At 39.6% G+C, this 17,951-nt stretch overlaps 1 protein-coding gene across 2 annotated transcripts in view; it reads right to left on the bottom strand.

Annotated features, from left to right (window-relative positions):
* Window positions 1–17,951, bottom strand: part of hdac7a (histone deacetylase 7a) — a 52,076-nt gene that overhangs the window by 24,188 nt on the left and 9,937 nt on the right. Inside the window, exon 1 of one of the 2 annotated variants that reach the window (XM_034696408.1) lies at window positions 10,197–10,283. The exons of the other annotated variant lie outside the window; for it this stretch is intronic. The gene's annotated coding sequence lies outside the window, so the exon portion shown is untranslated. Of the gene's footprint in view, window positions 1–10,196; window positions 10,284–17,951 lie in introns of those variants that run through there. 2 annotated transcript variants of the gene reach the window in all.

Below are 17,951 nucleotides of genomic sequence, written 5' to 3'. Positions count from 1 at the left end.
AATTGCACTGTTTAACTGATCCCTGTTTTCTCTTTTGAAACTGTATATTTTATCTGTGGAAAGCACTTTGTGACGTTCTTTGTCTGTGAAAAGCGCTATACTCAACTCAACTCAACTTTATTTATACAGCACCAAAGTGCTTCACAAAATAACAGAGACAGAAAACAACAGCAATGGTAAAATTATAAAAGGCATGATTATAAATAAAATACTTAAAAATAAAATAAAATCAATACAGTAAAATTAATAAAATAAATAAGAGCGGAAAGAAAAGATAAAAATAAGGTAGAGTTAACAAGATCAGATGAATACAAAAAATAAATAGATACATACATAAATAAATTATTAAATAAAATAAATAAAACATATAAATAAATTATTATATTGTTATTATTATTAAACTCATTCTGTATTAGACATAAACATTTTGGGGGCTCTCTCAAAAAATGTGTAAAAGTTAATCCAAACCATTCAGCTCTTCCTTGTTTTGTTATCATGCAACTTTAACTGCCTAAACTGTAAAACACATCAATCATTCAGTTCATCTGATGTTTCACAGTGGTGAAGACTAGACTCAATAATAGCAGTTGACAGTTATTAGGTGGTCCAAGGTACGGGTGAAAACACGTCTGGCTCAGAGTGTTGTTTGCGTTTGGGAAATTCTGGAGTCAAAGAAAATATGAGTAACACTTTCCAGTCACCTAAACTGTGACAAAGCAGCTGAGTCCACCAACAGTCATGTCATCAAGATGTAGGAGATTTTATAAAAGAGTAAATAGGTTTGTTTTTGTACGCACACATCGTGGAAATAATACACATTTAGGTGCATCATTTTAAGCAGCATATTTGGCTCTCTATGTTGATATCCGAAGTAGTGCAACACAGTAACAAAATACATTTCTGTTTTTCCCTCACTTCTTGTCTCTTTTTCTGTCTGTCTGTATGAGTGTATTTGTCTCTTAATACAGAAACAAACACACACACACACACACACACACACACACACACACACACACACACACACACACACACACACACACACACACACACACACACACACACACACACACACACACACACACACGCAGACCCGCACAGACACACTTGAATTTCCATGCTTTTTTGCATGCTGTTGGAGTTATTTGCATTGCATGGTTGAGTCAATGGGAAAGATTGCCTCATCCGGCGCTAAAAACAGGATCCAGGAAGGGCACAGCTTGGGAAAGGCTGGGGGTGATTTCTGACTATGACACACATGCACACACACTCACACACATCTGCACACACACACACTCACTGACACACACACCGATGCACTTGTAAAAAAAAAGAGGAGCAGACGAGCACACAAACAGAAACCCAGCTGTAAACAAATTCAGACATCCATACGCTGTTAACACCGACACACTCGTCTGCAGATACACTTATTCACAGTTAAGAAAATAAATGTGCACAAACCATAAACACGTGCACACACACACACACACAGTCACCTGCTGCACAGACATACACAGCTGCTCACATAAAACAGGCTGGAGCAAACACGGGTTGCACAATCCTGCCTTTACTCTTTAGAACACAACTTTGAAAACACACACAGAGCAAGCGTTGAAATAATTTGGGCTGACATCATCTCAGAGGTGCTGCTCGTGTGTCAGACTGCAGCCTGTGAAGTAAATGTCACTCAGACAGAGGTCTGGCCTCATGCCGACAACAGCACTGGATTGAGGTGAAAGGGAAGAGAAAAGAGTAGAATAAGATGGACTTGTTACTCGTGTTGTTTCTACACGTACACGATATGAACGGGTGGAAATGATGTTTGAGTGAGCATTCTTGTTTTGGTTAATGGGACATAGCAGTGTGTTGGTGTTTGTCTGTGAAGTGTCAGGCTCCATATTAGGATGTACAAATGCAGAGAGACAGACTGAATGCCGACAATGGCTGGAATGACACAAATCCCTTGACAAATACACACACAAACACACACACACAGAGCTATGCACACATATCCTTGGTAATGACACCAAGGAGTAACAAAGCCATTATTCTGAGGAAACATGCTTATACAAGGAGACAAAGGCTGCTACAGTTCACACAGTCAGAGACAGGAACACCACCGTCTCTCCCTCCCTGGGGTTATAAATAGCACAACACATACTGGTCCAACATTTACCTACACAGGGCTTTTTGTGTCAACGGGAAAACCACACACACACACACACACACACACACGCGCGCGCGCGCGAACACACACACGCGAACACACACACACTTGTAGAGCAAGCCCCATGATGTCAGCTCCAGTCTCACGTTGTTGGTGATGTAAAAAAGGCAAATGAAAGTGTGAGATTAAAAAAATGTAAGGTTAGAGTAAAACCGAGGACAGAAAGAGAAAGCGACAGAGGGTATGAAATGTTTTAATTATAGTTCACCAAAAGCGATTGGCGGTGTAACCTCTTCTCTTCTCTTCTTCACACTTGAATTAAAACCATTATCACCCTGCAAGGTTAAAAATAAGATCCCTTGGTGAAAAGTGTTGCAGCGCTTGCTTGGATTGACAGAGATGAAGTCAATATGGAATCAATTTGTAATGAAAACAGTTCAATACTGTCTGTGTTGATGTTTTTGTTTAATTGTCTGGCTGTGTGCTTATTTGAAGATCCAGTGCTGTGGGAATAGGGAGCACGACATGTTGTTGTTTGATTTTGTCTCTGACTGTCCTGTTTGTGTTGTTGTTCTCAATGTAAATGATTTTTGTGACTTTATGAATAAGGGTTTCCTTTCCTTTATATAAATATAACCATAAAGATATTAAAATATCCTCTCTGTCCTCCATCCATCCTCATTGGAAAATATTAAAAGAAAGTAACAAAAGGCTCTGTAAACAGTGTGAACACATAGCTTTTCGATATCACCAATTAGAAAACAAAAGTCAGGGATATTGACAAAAATAAATGAAATTAATTTAATCTATGAGTATATAAAACCAAATGTTAATATCAATGCTTACAATTAAAGAAAACGTATGTGGCTTTAAACCTGCAGGTCTAAGGGAAGAGTGCGTTCAGTCAATCAAACATCACCACCCCAGAATTAGTCGTCAGTTTAACACATTATTGTAGGCCTGAAATGCAGATCATATGTTGTGTTTCGGCAGTCACACGCCTCTTTAAGGGGCTGTAGCTAAGGTTAATGGTCACTGCTATAATGCTCTACTTCCTGGATGTAAACAAGCACAGATGACAGATGGTATCTTACTCTTACGTCATACTGTGGCAGCATTTTGATCTAGCACATGGAGATAAAGTTGTATGTAGGCTGTATCAGGCTAAACTGGAATATAACAAATTGACCGGAGCAATGAGTAACCAGCACAGGTATGTAGACGGTAACCTGCCAGGAGGAGCAAAGGCTGGTGGTGCAAGCCCTGAGAGTGTTAGCCACACTCGGCAAACCAATCTGACATAGCATACCCACAGATCCTGGGATGCCATGTTTAGCAGAGTTAGATCAACTGTGCTCATTATGACTGTTTTCTCACCTTTAAATCAGTCAGTTTGTCGGATTATAACCTCACTCTGAATTTCCGTTAGGTTCCACTTTAATCCCTCTTTTCTCAGCTGACAATCAGACGGTTGCTGATTGTTGACACTACACTGGTTTCGTTGGCAGCCTTACATTTCTAATTGTTGCATCTGCACAGCGAAATGGAGCGGCCCAGTTGTTAATTCATTGCTATTAAGGTTAGCTTGCATGAGTGAGGACAAAGAGAACATGGAGACGGTGGCCGATCATGAACTTAGTGTGAAAAAAACAGCCTCTCTACTTGCAATTGTTTAGTCTTTAGGAAAGAATAAAGATTTATTTTCCATTTATAGCAGACCATTCTGCCATTGCAAAACTAAGATTGGATATCACACAGCTCAGATTTCCCTCTACCTTTCAGGCCTTGTGTAAATCCCCCATCAACTAGGACGAGTTCCAGCATCCCACGAGCTGATATCTCAGCTTGCTTTTTCAGTGAACTATAAATCTGCTGTTTTTCAAAGTGGAAATTCACTTAAGGCAAATTTAGAAGAAGTTTACTAAGAATATTACCGCTTTATCAATCACGAGAGTTTCAAAAATAAGTCTGTCACCCTGAGGCAGTGCATAAAACTAGGCCCCGAAGCTTAGGAAAAATCTCTGTGACCACTTGGCCTCCCTGCTGCCCACTGACTCGACACATGATGTCTTTTAGAATAGTTAAATAACTGATAATAACACAGTTCCCAGTTAACAAACACGACTTTAAGGATAGAAACCCTGTTGTGGTTGAGTCTCTTGACTTCTGCAACCACATTTAATCTTTCCACTGCCTTTCTGTCGAGGGTCTCTGTAATATGAGGCTCTAATGGTTTAGATTTCTGAAGGAGAGTGGTATGATGTTTCAGTTTGTTACATCGCATGTTGTACTTGAGGAAGAAAAACAAATTGTGACCCTGTGGTTGTGGTTCTGTGTTTCATTTTTGTTTCTGAATAATGTGCAAACAGAACTGGAGAGGCATGTGCTGGAATAACACATGAAGCATGCACACACATGTAGACACATACATTTAACTGTGATGTGAGAGCATGAGGGAATATGATACGTTCGTCTTGAGAAAGCCTATAAGCTGTCAGGGAAGCTGAGAAAAAACACAAGTACAATGCTCAAAGTTAATTTCTGAAGATGACTGGCAGACATTTGAGATCTGCTGCCTGCCCCAGTTAAGAATGAGCACTGAACTCCAAACAAGGGATCATTTTGATGTCTAATTTGGAGATTGGGAAGCGGCAGAAATTATGATAGATGCAGCTAAAAACACACACACAATCCAGCATTTACAGCTTTCTTTGCAACTCTTAGTCATTTTCTGCAAAGACACGTTAATCTATGAAATTGGATTTAATTAATTGTAGCCTTTAAAATCTGCATTTCTAACATGCATTTCAAGTGTGACACCATTTATGCATTTTTTGGCTGTTAATATTCGGCAAAAGACAATGAATCTCATTTTGTAACTGCCTCACTTTACAAAACTTCCATTGTTTTTCAGCCGAATCACGCAACTAAAAAGGGGGATTAGCAAAAGATAACACCTGCATGTACATGATTTTAGGCATAATGCAGAAGACAACATGGTTGTTTAGCATTACAATGAAGTTTAAAATTATTGACCATCTTCTACTCACTGTTTCACTGAACAAACTGGTGCTTTGAGAGGCAGCATGAATTATTTTCCTTCAGCTGTGTTGTCATTTCTGACAGACATATTGCAACATGTAATAAATTCCTAACCCTGACACCTGAGTTATCAATGCCATTGTTATTTTTCCATCCAGTGTTACCAAATCCACATGGCCTCAAGTCTTCAGGGTTAAAATGTATCAGACACAAAGAGATTTTATTTTTGTCACCTCTACATGATGATACCTATAAATTATGTACAGTGCAGTAATCTCTCTTTGAAACAATGCACAGTGAAACCAAAACTCACCTTGTCTGTGTGTGTGTGTGTGTGTGTGTGCGTGTGTGTGTGGGGGGCATGTGTGTAGGTGTCTCTGAGTAAATGTCAAGGTGTCATTATGGAAATCACCAACGATCCATTACAGTACAGTCTGTCTGGTTATAAGGACCGTTGGGAATGAGCTGGTTTATCTGACAGATTAGTTAGATTAGGGACGTGCTGTCCCATACAGAATTAAAAACTCTCTGGATACACAAGTGTGTGTAGAAAACAAAACTCACACCTGTTATAGGACAACAAACATTACCGCTGTGTGAAGCTTGCACTGGCATAATTGAGCGGCTGTCTCAGCAGCGTGGCATGCTTTTTGATATTTTACAGCTTTTAATGCATTTTTATCCAGTTCTTAATCTCACACCCCCATTTCCAACAACTGGCACCAATGTTTTCTTCTATGTGATGAGCATTCCTCTTCTTATATTCAAATGAATGAAAATTTGAAAATCACGACCCATCCCTGTTATGAAGCCAACAAAGGCTGTACTGTATTCTCGTAACATCAAACCTACAAACCTACATGTTGCACCTGTGCTTTCTAGGTTAATTACAGCATGCTATGTAAACTGTTTTGGCAACCACATGTATTGCTCATGAAGCTATTTGAAATGAAACTAATTATCTGTCCCAGGGCCTGGCATTTAGTTAATCCCTTCCTCCTGATTCCTCCCCTTTCTGTTCTTTCATTCTGAACTGGTACTCAGCTCAGTCAGGACTGGTTTTACAGGTAAGACCAGGTTACACAAAGGTTTGCCTCTCTTTAAGCTTTTCCTCCGTCCCTCACTACAATTACACTCCTCTTGTAGAGTGGACACATGTTGATTCTGTAAAGTAGGAGGAATAAAGGGAGACAAAATGCTTAAAAGGACATTAAAGTGGAGATAAGATAAGATAAGATATTACTTTATTGATCCCCCGGGGGGGAAATTCAGTTGTTACAGCAACCCAGACATAAGTACAATCAAGAAAGAAGTTTCAATAAGTACAAAATAAGTACAATAAGTACAAAATAAGATAAAAAAAATAAGTACAAAATAAAAATTAAAAAAAACCCCAAAAAAACAAACAAAATAACATAAAATAAATTTAAAAAAAAAAAATATATATATATATATATATATATATATATATATATATATATATATATATATATATATATATATATATATATATATATATATTGATAAGGAAGTAGAGATGCAAGAGAGTTCTTCAGCAGTGCTAAGTCCAGTTGTGGTTTGCACACTGGAGGCGAGCTGACAGCCAGCAGAGTTCCACTTGTGATACTCAGGCCGTACAAAGTCAACAATCAACTAAGCAGACGCCGCCACTTTGTCTTGTCACACATCCAAATATAGATGCAACCGCCTTCTCCTGTTTTAACTGTACTGTGTGAGTGTGTCTAAATCACACTGCAGCTTTTTTGAAGCCACAGCTACTTTCAGGAGGTAAAGATGTCATTACTTCAGGGTGTCTGTGAAGCCGCTAGTACAGAAAAAGACTTGGATGCAAATTAAGGTGCTTAACTGAGAGAGAAGTGTTAGAGAGGAAATGCAGAGAAAAAAGAGAATTGCAATAAAGAAAAGAAAGATGGGAATATGGAGTGAGTAAAGGAGGAAAAAATGTCGAGTAGGAGGAGTGACAGGACAACCTGACACTGCTAGGAAAAGTCAACTGTCTCCACATGACCCAGTCTCTCTCACTCCCTTCATTCCTTTCCCTCAAGCCTGACAATGCTTCCTCCTGAGCTGTGTAAACACTAACGTGAGCATGTGTGCTGAAAAGTTGTTTTGCATAACATAAACTGCAACAACAACCTGTCACCTGTCTTCTTCTTATCTCTTCCTTTATACCCTCTAATAAAAAATGCACGTGTGATTTGTTTCCTGGTAACGCCAATACAGAAATGATTGCTCAAACTTGTAACAATGTGTGTGTTTGTTTGCATGCATGAGTATTCATTTCAAAGAATTGTTGATTCAAATTTGCAGCATGTCATTCAGCACGAAAACAAGTGCAGGGTCAGAGCTGCAGGTTCAAGTCTGTTTTTTCTGAAGCAAGAGGAGAGGCCTGATCTTCTGATAAACAAAAAGGAAAGTGCAAACTGAAGCAGGAACAACGGGTCTGGATATATACACTGATGCACCTCGAGGAATTAGAATATCGTGAAAAAGTTCAATAGTTCATCTGTTATTGAATACGGTGAAATAATTATGTTTCCTAGGCTCAAACTAATGTTTCAAGAATTTTCGGTTTCAATATTGATAATTGTGGCCTAATCCTAAAAAAAAGAACAAAACATCAACCTTTTGGAATATTTCATCTCAAGTCATCCAACTTATTTCAAGTTTTTTTGAAAAAACAAAGCTCAACAACATAGTTTTTGAGCTGCAGTAGTATAATGTTTAATTATTTTATCACATGCACTCAAATGTTTTTGCAGAAAAGTTATGTCCCAACGCTCGATTTAAGATTTTTCTGGCAAACATCTGTACTAATCTTGAGTTTATGTATCAAATCTATCTTAAGGCAATGACTGATAGTGTCCATCACTTCATAATTATAACTGTTAGGATAAATGGGTACCTTAAGCCTCCTCTTCTTTTCCTTTCTTTACTGTGCTTTGACTGGTTCTCATGTGGGAAATTGGGATTGGGTTCAGTTGTCCCTGGTTTGTCTGACACTGTTGAACGCACCCTTTTCCTGAGATGCCACCCATGAAAGGTGCTTGGTCAACATCATATGACGTCACCTAATTGATGTGATGAGCTGCTGCTGGGATACGAAGAGGTCGCTGACATATCAGTCAATTTCCAATACTGAGAACCAGTCCGTTCCTTCAATCTTGTTTTGTGTCAATATTCATGATAGGGCTGTATATATATGTATATATCAGGGATGGGTAATGATTTTGGAATATCCGAATATTCATTCACTTGGTACAAATCGAAGACATAATGGAAATATTTTGTCATTTTAAAAGTAACATTTTTCATAATTTTCCCTGGTGCCTGGTTGTAATACGGAATTCCCGCCAGACGTTGGCTAAAGAGTGTCTTAAAGATGTTTGCTAACCGCATTGACAGAAGAAGAAGAATGCTAACTACATTACATAGCACAAGAGGAAGAAAACACTAGGGACAGTCGCAGCGTTTTTCTCCGTTTATGAATCTCACACTACTACACACGTATTTCGAGACTGAGCATGGCTGCAAAATGTAAACACACGCCACGCTGCAACACAGAAACACCGGCGTAAAGATTGTGATGGACACTGTCAGTGCCCGCTAATAGCAGCACCTCGTCTGTCTCCTGGTTGCCGCAACTGTGACACAAATGGGCCTCACTCCTACCTCTACTTAGGCAGTCCGTAACATAACTAAAGCTCAAACTTTAGTTTCATTGCCTTCAGTTATCAGTGGCATGTCAATGGCTTCTTTGTCCAAATGACATGACATTTCACTGGGATTATTTTAAATCTTGTATTGTTTTTGCACTGATTTGTATTCTCGTTGCCGAGCAGGAGTTCTGCTAACTAAATCGGTGGTGAAATAAAATCACAGAATTAACTGGTACCAAATTTAAAATACAGTTGTACGTTATGCAAACTTTACAATTCTTCACTTCCTGATTTGCTAAAACAAACCTTGGACTTTTTGCTGAAAGTGCATTTTTAACCCTCCTCCAAACTGTTAACAAATACTGCCTCCAGTTTCACAAAGCAGAGGTGCACAGGGATCCAAACAACAGAGTCTGTTTGTTATTGAAAAGACTTCACTTGATTTACAGAAGTGTTCTCTATTGGACATTAACTGAACTCTTTAAACATGATTATGCATTGTTGTTATTATGATCCAATTTGGCTCACACCACATTCACCTTCATAATAATGTAAAGCATTCTCCTGAAGGAACAAGCCTGTCGAATAACAAACCCAAAATCCTCAATGATCAACAAAAGAGGAAAGACCTTCAATCACACACAGACCATGTGAGCGAGTGCTGCATATTCTTACTCACATTAAAAGTTGTATGTCTTGTGTGTATGTGCATTGGCGTGCATGAGAGACACAATGGACTATGGTTGTATTGTGCTAATGTTTGTGTGTGTGTGTATGTGTGTGTCTGACAGTAACAGGGGAAGGTTGATGTATAATGCAGCAAGGGTCCAGTTTCCTAAGTCCTAACTAAGTTTCCATAAACATCCAGCACCGCTGTCTGTAAGGTCAGCAGACTCTCACAAACCCTGAGAAGAACACACAGAAACACACACACACAATCACTGGACATCTCTTGCATGGTGTTGTTGGTGTTAGAACAAGTGTAGTAGCATTAGCAGGAGAAGGAAAGTTACACAGAACAGAGGGACACAGGAGGATTAACAGAAGAAAGAAAATCTCCCTCTGTATTTTTCTTCTCCTCTCTCTCTCTCTCTCTCTCTCTCTGAACTCCACGTTCCAGTGATGAGACTCAACCATCAGAGCTTCACACACACAAACACACACCACAGTAGGCTTCCAGTCTAAGAAGTTTTACAGAACAGGTTTCCACTCCTTCCCTCCAGATAAACGTGTGCAAGGGAACTTGAAAGAGTCAAAACTTGACACGCAGACAAAAGAAGTACGCGATAAATAAAGTCAAAAACACATACCCGTATTTGTGTTGTAAATATCCGGCTGTGTTGAAAACCCCAGTAGCACTTCTGCCTCAGCCAGCTCACAGCAGGATCTATAATTAGACAGAGAGCTCCACTCCCCTCCAGTCATCTTTTACAGCCAGCCACATCCTCTTTTCTTTAACTCCTTCTCTTTCTTCTCCTCCCTCCCTCCCCCCCTCTCTCTCCCTCTCTCTCTCTCTCTCTCTCTCTCTCTCTCTCTCTCTCTCTATCTCAGTCTGTTGACGCTGTCCGGCACCAAACTGTTCATTTCATCATTTCATTCACATAGAAGAGGTGGTACCTATAGCCTGAGAGCATGGGAGTGTTTTCTGCAGAGCACAAGGAGACTGAGGACAAAGAGAGGAGCTATTAATGGCTACTAAACTACATTTGAGGTTAAATCAAACTAGGTGTGTCAAATCTCACCTGAAACTAAAAAACAAACGGACTGAAGTCAGGAGTGAAATGAAGCGTTTGTCACTTCTCTCTAACAGCAGAAGCATTTACACTTTGAGCTCCCTGTTGCACAATACAAATGTGTCAGCTTCACTTAAACCACAAAATTGACCAACTGTCAGTGATGACCATCAGCTTTTTCCCCTGCAGGACCTTTACGATCCATCCCATAAACAACAGGGATTGTCACCACGGTAACGGGGGCAGCAGGGCCGGCAGGAAGTTGAGTCTATAAAAAAACAACAATGAGAGAAGCAGGGTGGCTTCCTGTTTCAGAGCTGAGTTTAGACTTCCATTTCCTCCCCCCCTCCTCCCCTTGCTGCTGCTGTGACACTGCTGCCTCAGTGCCCTTGAGCCCTGCAGCAGTGAAGTGTCCCCCTGGAGTGCAAACTCGGAAAGTAAAACCAAAACAATCAAGGCTCTCTCTCTCTCTCCTCTCTCTCTCTCTCTCTCTCTCGCTCACAAAAACACTCCCAAATCAGTGTTCCTCTTCCTCTCTCTCAGTGTGGCTCCAGTACAGAGCTGAGGGCCTTGACATCCATTAACAAACCAGATTAATGACTAACAGTGGCCCTGAAGGCAACACACTAATGTACTAAACACTCACACACACACCCTCGACAGGAGCATGGAAAACTACTATGTAAGCTATTGACAGGTCGGTTAAATTTTGTTTCATCTATTAAAATTGTTTGTGGGACTGAATAGACCTGACTCATTTATGTTTAACCAAAGATAACTTTGATAAACTTCAATGAACTTAATGTGTCGTGCTTAAAAATACAACAACCTGTTACATCTGATTGTGTACTTTAAGGACTTGGTTAGCTTAGCCTAGCATAAAGACTGGAAAAAAGCCAAAGAGCACCCATAACATAACAAACGATGAACTATTAAACAAGCAAAGAGGGACTGGATGTACTGTAAGATGCCTGCATTAAGAATTTTGGAAATAAGCCAGGCATTAAACCTCCAAGCTAAAGTAGCTAATGCATTGCTCGATCCTAAAGTGGCTGCACAGTTGTGACACAGAGATTACACACAGCAAACTTGTGTTGTGCTCGCACATGCATGCAAATACATAAAGCACACTATTGAGTTTACAGAAACAAGATTAAATGTACAAGATTGCAAAACTAAGAGTACAACTTTCTGAATGATGCACCTCCAGTTTTATTTTTGGACAAAGCAATTCCATGGTGTTTCCCTGCCTCCAGTCTTGTGTTAAAGACACATTTACTGTCTTCTTTTGGGCATTAGAAGAAATCTCATCTTCAATCTATCTCCCAAACTGTGAAAAGATTCCTAAAAGCTGGGTGCAAACAAAGTGTATCTATGGTCTTTAATCATTATTGCTTAAAAGCCTTTAAAAGTTAAACTTGTTCACAATTTGGGTCATCTCAGCTGATTGTTACCCTTTACTCCAGGAGAAGTGTAGCAGTGTTTCTATGAAGATTTCTGTCTATCCACTGGCTGTGTTAATGTGACAGTTTATCTTTTCCTCTTATCTGTTTAGTGAAGTTTAAGCTGAAGTGTAAGCTCATCACTTTGTGATAACCAAAAGCAAACTTCAGTTTACTGAAGGTCAATTTGGTATGATTAATTCCCTGCTGTTTGAGCAATCAAGTGTTCAGCAAAGAACAGAACACATTTATCACTTTAGAGGAGATTATTACGCAAATTAAAAAGGAGGCAGAAGGTGAGGGAGGATTCTCTAAAAAACATCTAGTGTTGCTAAATCAGCCTTGTGCAACACAGGATCTCTATGAATAGTCTGCTACTGACAGTTAGGATCACATGCTCTTTACTGTAGGAGCTCTCCAGGACTCTGGGTATCAACTGAACCTGTGGATGTCAAACTGAACATCAAATAAAACACGAGAACTACAGATTGCTTGATTAGATTCCCCAAATGTTGCTAAATCAAGTTCAGATTCCAGGTTAGACTTTGTAGTGATTAGGGCCGTGTTTGGACAAGAATCTATGACAGGGATCACGATACGGGGATTATGATTCAGTAGATTGAAATTTGTGATGTTATGAACAAAGTGATAAATTGCACCCTTTATCTCTCCGACAGTTTAGTTGGAAAGTCTCTTTGTTGTTTTCTAAGAGCATGTTCTCCTGGCCATGTTTGTCTTTTCACATCCAGTGTAGTAAACAAACAGCTGGACACTAAAGCACTTTAATCTCACATTGATGGGTTATAATCAAGATAATCCCACAACACTTTGCATGCATACCATTAATTAAAACTCAATGCTTACTAAATCAACAGCATATCATAAAAATCACTTACAGTACAGAAGGTCCAGCAGCGTTTTCTTATGCTCCCAACAAAACTTAGTCTAGCTGTCTCCAACTCTGTTCCCTCCTTTCTCTCAGATTAAATTCATTTTAATCTCCTTTTATTAAATAAAAACAAACCATTTAATTTCTCCTTGGCTCTCTCCCTCGCTCTCATTCCTTTCATATAACTTATAACTTATCTCCCCTTTCTCTATCTCTTTTACACCCCACTTCATCCTGAGGAATCCACAGCTGTCACTCCCATTCAAAACCTCTCGTCTTCTCCGAACAGCTGGCCAGACCTAGGTTTGTGTGTGTGTGTGTGTGTGTGTGTGTGTGTGTGTGTGTGTGTGTGTGTGTGTGTGTGTGTGTGCGTGTGCAAATGTGCAGAACTGCCTGCCTACAACTGTCGCCAAACTATTTTCTATATTTATGGTGTTGCTCTGTTGGTGCATACTTGTGTGTTCAAGTGTAAATGGTTGTGTGTGGCTGTCGACAGGTTCAAGAGTGCATTGGTTTGTGTGTGTGAGAGTGTGTGTGTGTGTGTGTGTGTGGTTAGGGGGGTGGGTGGGTGGGTGTCACAAGGATAGCTGGATGAGGATGACCCTCTTGAGTGTGAACATTTTGAAGGTGTTCACATGTATAAGAGGTTAACTGAGGACACGTAAATCATGGTCACGTGTTTCTGGTAGATCTCTGGCTCCGAGTCTTTGTGAGACCTTTCTCTTAGGGATAGATGATTTGATTTTCGCTTAATCCATGCTCAGATACTCTTACATGAGGGAAACACACCTATGGTAACTTTTTCTCTGGTCACAAAGTGAAGTTTGTAGGCAAAGGATGCAAAACATGCCAGCAATGTAACATATTTTTTGTTCAAACAAGTTGAAGAAATGTTTAAATGAGTTATTTCAAACTCAAAGATTCACTTTTGACAGTTGCACAAATGTCTAGAGTTTTCTTTTAATTTAATCAAAACAGTTGTCATGAGATAACAGGTACAACAGTCTGAGTAGATTTACAAAACTGCTTCAAGCTTTATGCTGATATATGCTTAAGAACAGGTTTATGTTTACAAGTGTTGTTATTTGTAATGCATAGTCAGCTGAGGCTACAGTTAGTGGAAAGCTGTATTTTTAAATCATACACAATATATTTAATAGCAATGTCCAGATCCTGATCTCAGCTATCGGATCGGAGCTAATCTGGACGTTTTTTAAATGATCAGTGATCAGCATTTGAGCCGATCATCTCATCCCATCATTTACGTCTGCTGTCACTGAACACAATTTGCCGCAGAGTGTAATTGAGCGTTCTGAGTTTGTTTAACTGTGTATATATAACGAGTAAATAATAAATGGGACATTGATGTAGAACTAAAGCCATGATTTAAATGTTGTTGTAGAACTCACATGTGCACTGCCAGACACAGCTCGATCTTGCTGTTACTCCCAATATTTGCGTTCTCCGTCTCGCAGCCGGACGCTGCCATTGGGAATCATGCACGCAGCTCGTGAGAGTTGCGTTCAGAGCAGACTCAGACAGCAGTTTCATGGGTCTCATACAGCAGAGTTTGTAAAACAGATTATGAGTTTTACAACAATGCTAGCTGGATTAAGTTAAGTGAAATAAACATAAGAAATATCTTTGTAATTTATTTCATTACTTAGTTTTGTTAAAGGAAAAAATAAACAGTGTACAGCTGAAAAAAATGGGATCGGGGGCCTAAAAAGCTGATCGGGGCATCCCTGTTATTTAACCTCTTTTATGGTTAAAATGCTCACATGAATGCTTGTTTGTTGCTGGCAGCTGCTCCATTCTGTAGACCTCTAAGGCTAAAAGGTAAACTCAAGTCAGTATACGTCAGACTTTTCTATTATATGTGAAGAAAACATACAACAGTAAAGGGACAGTTCAAGTTTTTTTTTTAATCTTCTTAAAGATTATATTCCAGGCTTTTCATACCTCTATTGAGAGACAGAACAGTAGATAGAGTAGAAGAGGAAGAGAGAGTGGGGACTGGATTTGACCACAGGCTGCCTGCTTTGTACTGCAGCTTCTGCACACAAAGCATGCAACTTAAACAATTGGATGATTTTTTAAAGTTGTGTTGTATGAAGTACTTATCAGTAGTGAGTGTACTATATATTCCCACAGCTTCTGGTAGGTGTAGCTGGCCAGAGTTCCGACACAGAGGCTATGAATTGCTGCAGACGAGGTCACCAGAAAGATGCTCTGCAGCTGCTTAAATATAGCATACACTTTAAAGACATCTTTTTTTTTTTTATGTAGGACTCTTTTAAGAGTTTTTTCAGCACTTCAACTTGACATCAGTACTATGTCTCACTCTGCACACCAGCCCTGTATGCCCCTAAATAGCTGTTTGGGTCAGTGATTTGTAAAAGAGACAACAAATAAAAGAGGACACACTTTCTGATTGAGAGAGGATACAGGAATAACTTTTACAGAAGAGATCCTTGAAGAGTGAGGGGTGACTTTACGGAAAGGTCAGACACAAGACATACACATTAGATCAAACAAGGCAAACCCAAATAATACAAAGCACATGAATGCATCTACTTTTACAGGTGAACTGAGACAGGAGCGTCTCAACAGAGGAGTCTTAATGATTCCAGGAGAGCTTCAGTCAATGTAAACAAACATCTGTTTAACATCAATCACAAGCATCAGTTGTGCGTTGATGCATTTGCAGATTCATAATTTGTCTCCTTGTCTTCCTCCCAAAGATTTATGAGATGTGCGAGCTCATAAAAGATAACACACACACAAACTAATACAGTGTTTACATAACTCACACACAGAAACATTACATAAACATTCCAGGTGTCTCTGTCATTCCTTACTCATGCTCGCTGTTGCAATTCACCTGAAGCTGTTGGACAATTCATTCATTGTGCACACCTACACACACACCTACACAAAAAAACAAGCCTACACACAGACAGACACACACACAACACGCACACCACACGCATGCACGCGCGCATGTGCATGTGAACGCACGCGCACGCACACACACACACACAGATAAATGTGCATGCCTGTGTGTCAGAGAGGAGACACCAGGTGTGCTGTCCGGTTTGACTGATGACAGTAAATCCTCTGTCTGCGGCACAGAGAACAAAGGCACAGCTAAGAGACCCACTCAGGCACCTATTGACATTCTTATCTCTGTTTCCTGTCTCTAACACGGTCTGCTTTTTGCAGCTTAACACAACACACCAGCACACTCGCTACTCAGGAGACATTTCAACTGCAAGAATGATTCTATGCTGGAAAAATTCTGCTTTTTAGGATTGTAAGAAAAAGAAAAAAGGTACATATCTGATGGATTTTGCATTAATTTGAAATAAACTGAGACAAGGAAATGTGCACTATTTTGATTGACAGAATCTAAACTTTGCATTCTGTTAGCTTCTGTGCATCATAATTCAGATGAAGAGGAAGTCTTCCTTTATGCTGGGTGAGAGTGTGACGTCAAAGATCTTTCATAATCCTGACACTTAACTCGTCTGAAAACATTCCTCTCTGTCATGCTCGGAACGAGCTGCTGATCTACACGTTTATTGCCCCCTCAGGGTGAATTCATTTTTTTCACAGTGCCTTCCCATGCAGGGGGGGGTCAGAGGTCATGACCAGTTGTAGAAGACGTCCTTAGGTCTGGAGGGCAGGCACTGATTTGCAGAGAGAGAACTGCTCATCACATGCAGCCACTTATACATATCATACTGAGCTGAGTGTGAGGTAGAGATCAACAGAGCAAGAAGAACATCTGATTGAAAATAAAACCAAAAGATTGACTATTTAGGTCATCTTTAAAACAAGCAACAACCTTCAGTTAGGTGATGACTTTTGTGGTTGCAATGATTATGAAGACAAAGATAAAGGCAGAAATGCTAAGATTTATTATAAATAGCAATTGGTGATGTTAGTGTATTAGAATGGGTCAAGTAAACACAACTTGATCATCCAGGTTAGCAGTGTTTGAGTTCTGTGTAGAACCAAAGGTTGTAACTTAAAAAAAAAAATCCAAACTATGATCTTTCTAGGGATAACAAGTAGATTTGGTGCCTCAAAGAATCCAAACTTTAACTGTTTCACTAAATTCAGCTATGCCATGTGTGCATGAAAGTGTTGGTATGTCTTTTGTGATGCCAGTTGAGACACTTCTGAAGTACTCCTGCAAAGAAGTTAGAAAGTAGAGCTGGAATAAGGAATCGGTTGGACCTGTGATTCCAAATCTGGGAAGCACAGATCCGGGGCTGATGTTGGCCTATCATGGACATCTATTGGTTATGTCTTTTGATATCTATTATTTTTATTAAAAACATCTTATTCAGAATTAGATGTTTGGGATGATTACAATGATATTGTAATTTTGGAGTAGTATCAGGACACAGTTCCAAGAGAAAAGATCTATTTACATGCTTTTTTTATCTCCGTACATGTTCCAACCTCCCATGTCCTGCTCCAGAATTTAATGTCCACTTTATAATTAGATTGTGGGAAATTAAAAAATTTAACCATGGTGGCACCATCTCAGCCCACACTAATGGAACAGTTTTTGCATGGGTTGCATGATGTACCCACAGGGGGTCTTGCCTGGCTTGGCCTGTTTTTCAAGAAAGTGCAGTGTACCAGTACGGAAACTAAGCTATCACCTGCTGCAGATGAGGCCAGTTTTACCATGTCAGAGCTTTTGTTTTTTTAAAGTCATAACAAACAGTGATATATGTGTAAGTGTAAATTGTGTTCATTAATATCTCTGAGCTTTGCTTAGCTTTCAGGAAGCCCATTTGTTTTGCCACCATATGCAGACTCCTGTTGGATTTGTTGTTGTTGTTGTTGTTGTTGTTGTTGTCGATCTACTATATTTTTAATGCTGATGTGGACCTAAAGTTGGTCTTTTCTGTACTGGGCTCCAAAGTGTAATAATGGTCATGCTCCTGCAAGACCAAATTATTTACTTTGTTGCATGGATCA

This window comes from Notolabrus celidotus, chromosome 11 (assembly GCF_009762535.1).
Source record: "Notolabrus celidotus isolate fNotCel1 chromosome 11, fNotCel1.pri, whole genome shotgun sequence".
In the NCBI taxonomy this organism is placed as follows: Eukaryota; Metazoa; Chordata; class Actinopteri; order Labriformes; family Labridae; genus Notolabrus; species Notolabrus celidotus.
The sequence above is the reverse complement of the archived record's forward strand: the minus strand, read 5'-3'. Positions and strand labels throughout refer to the sequence as shown.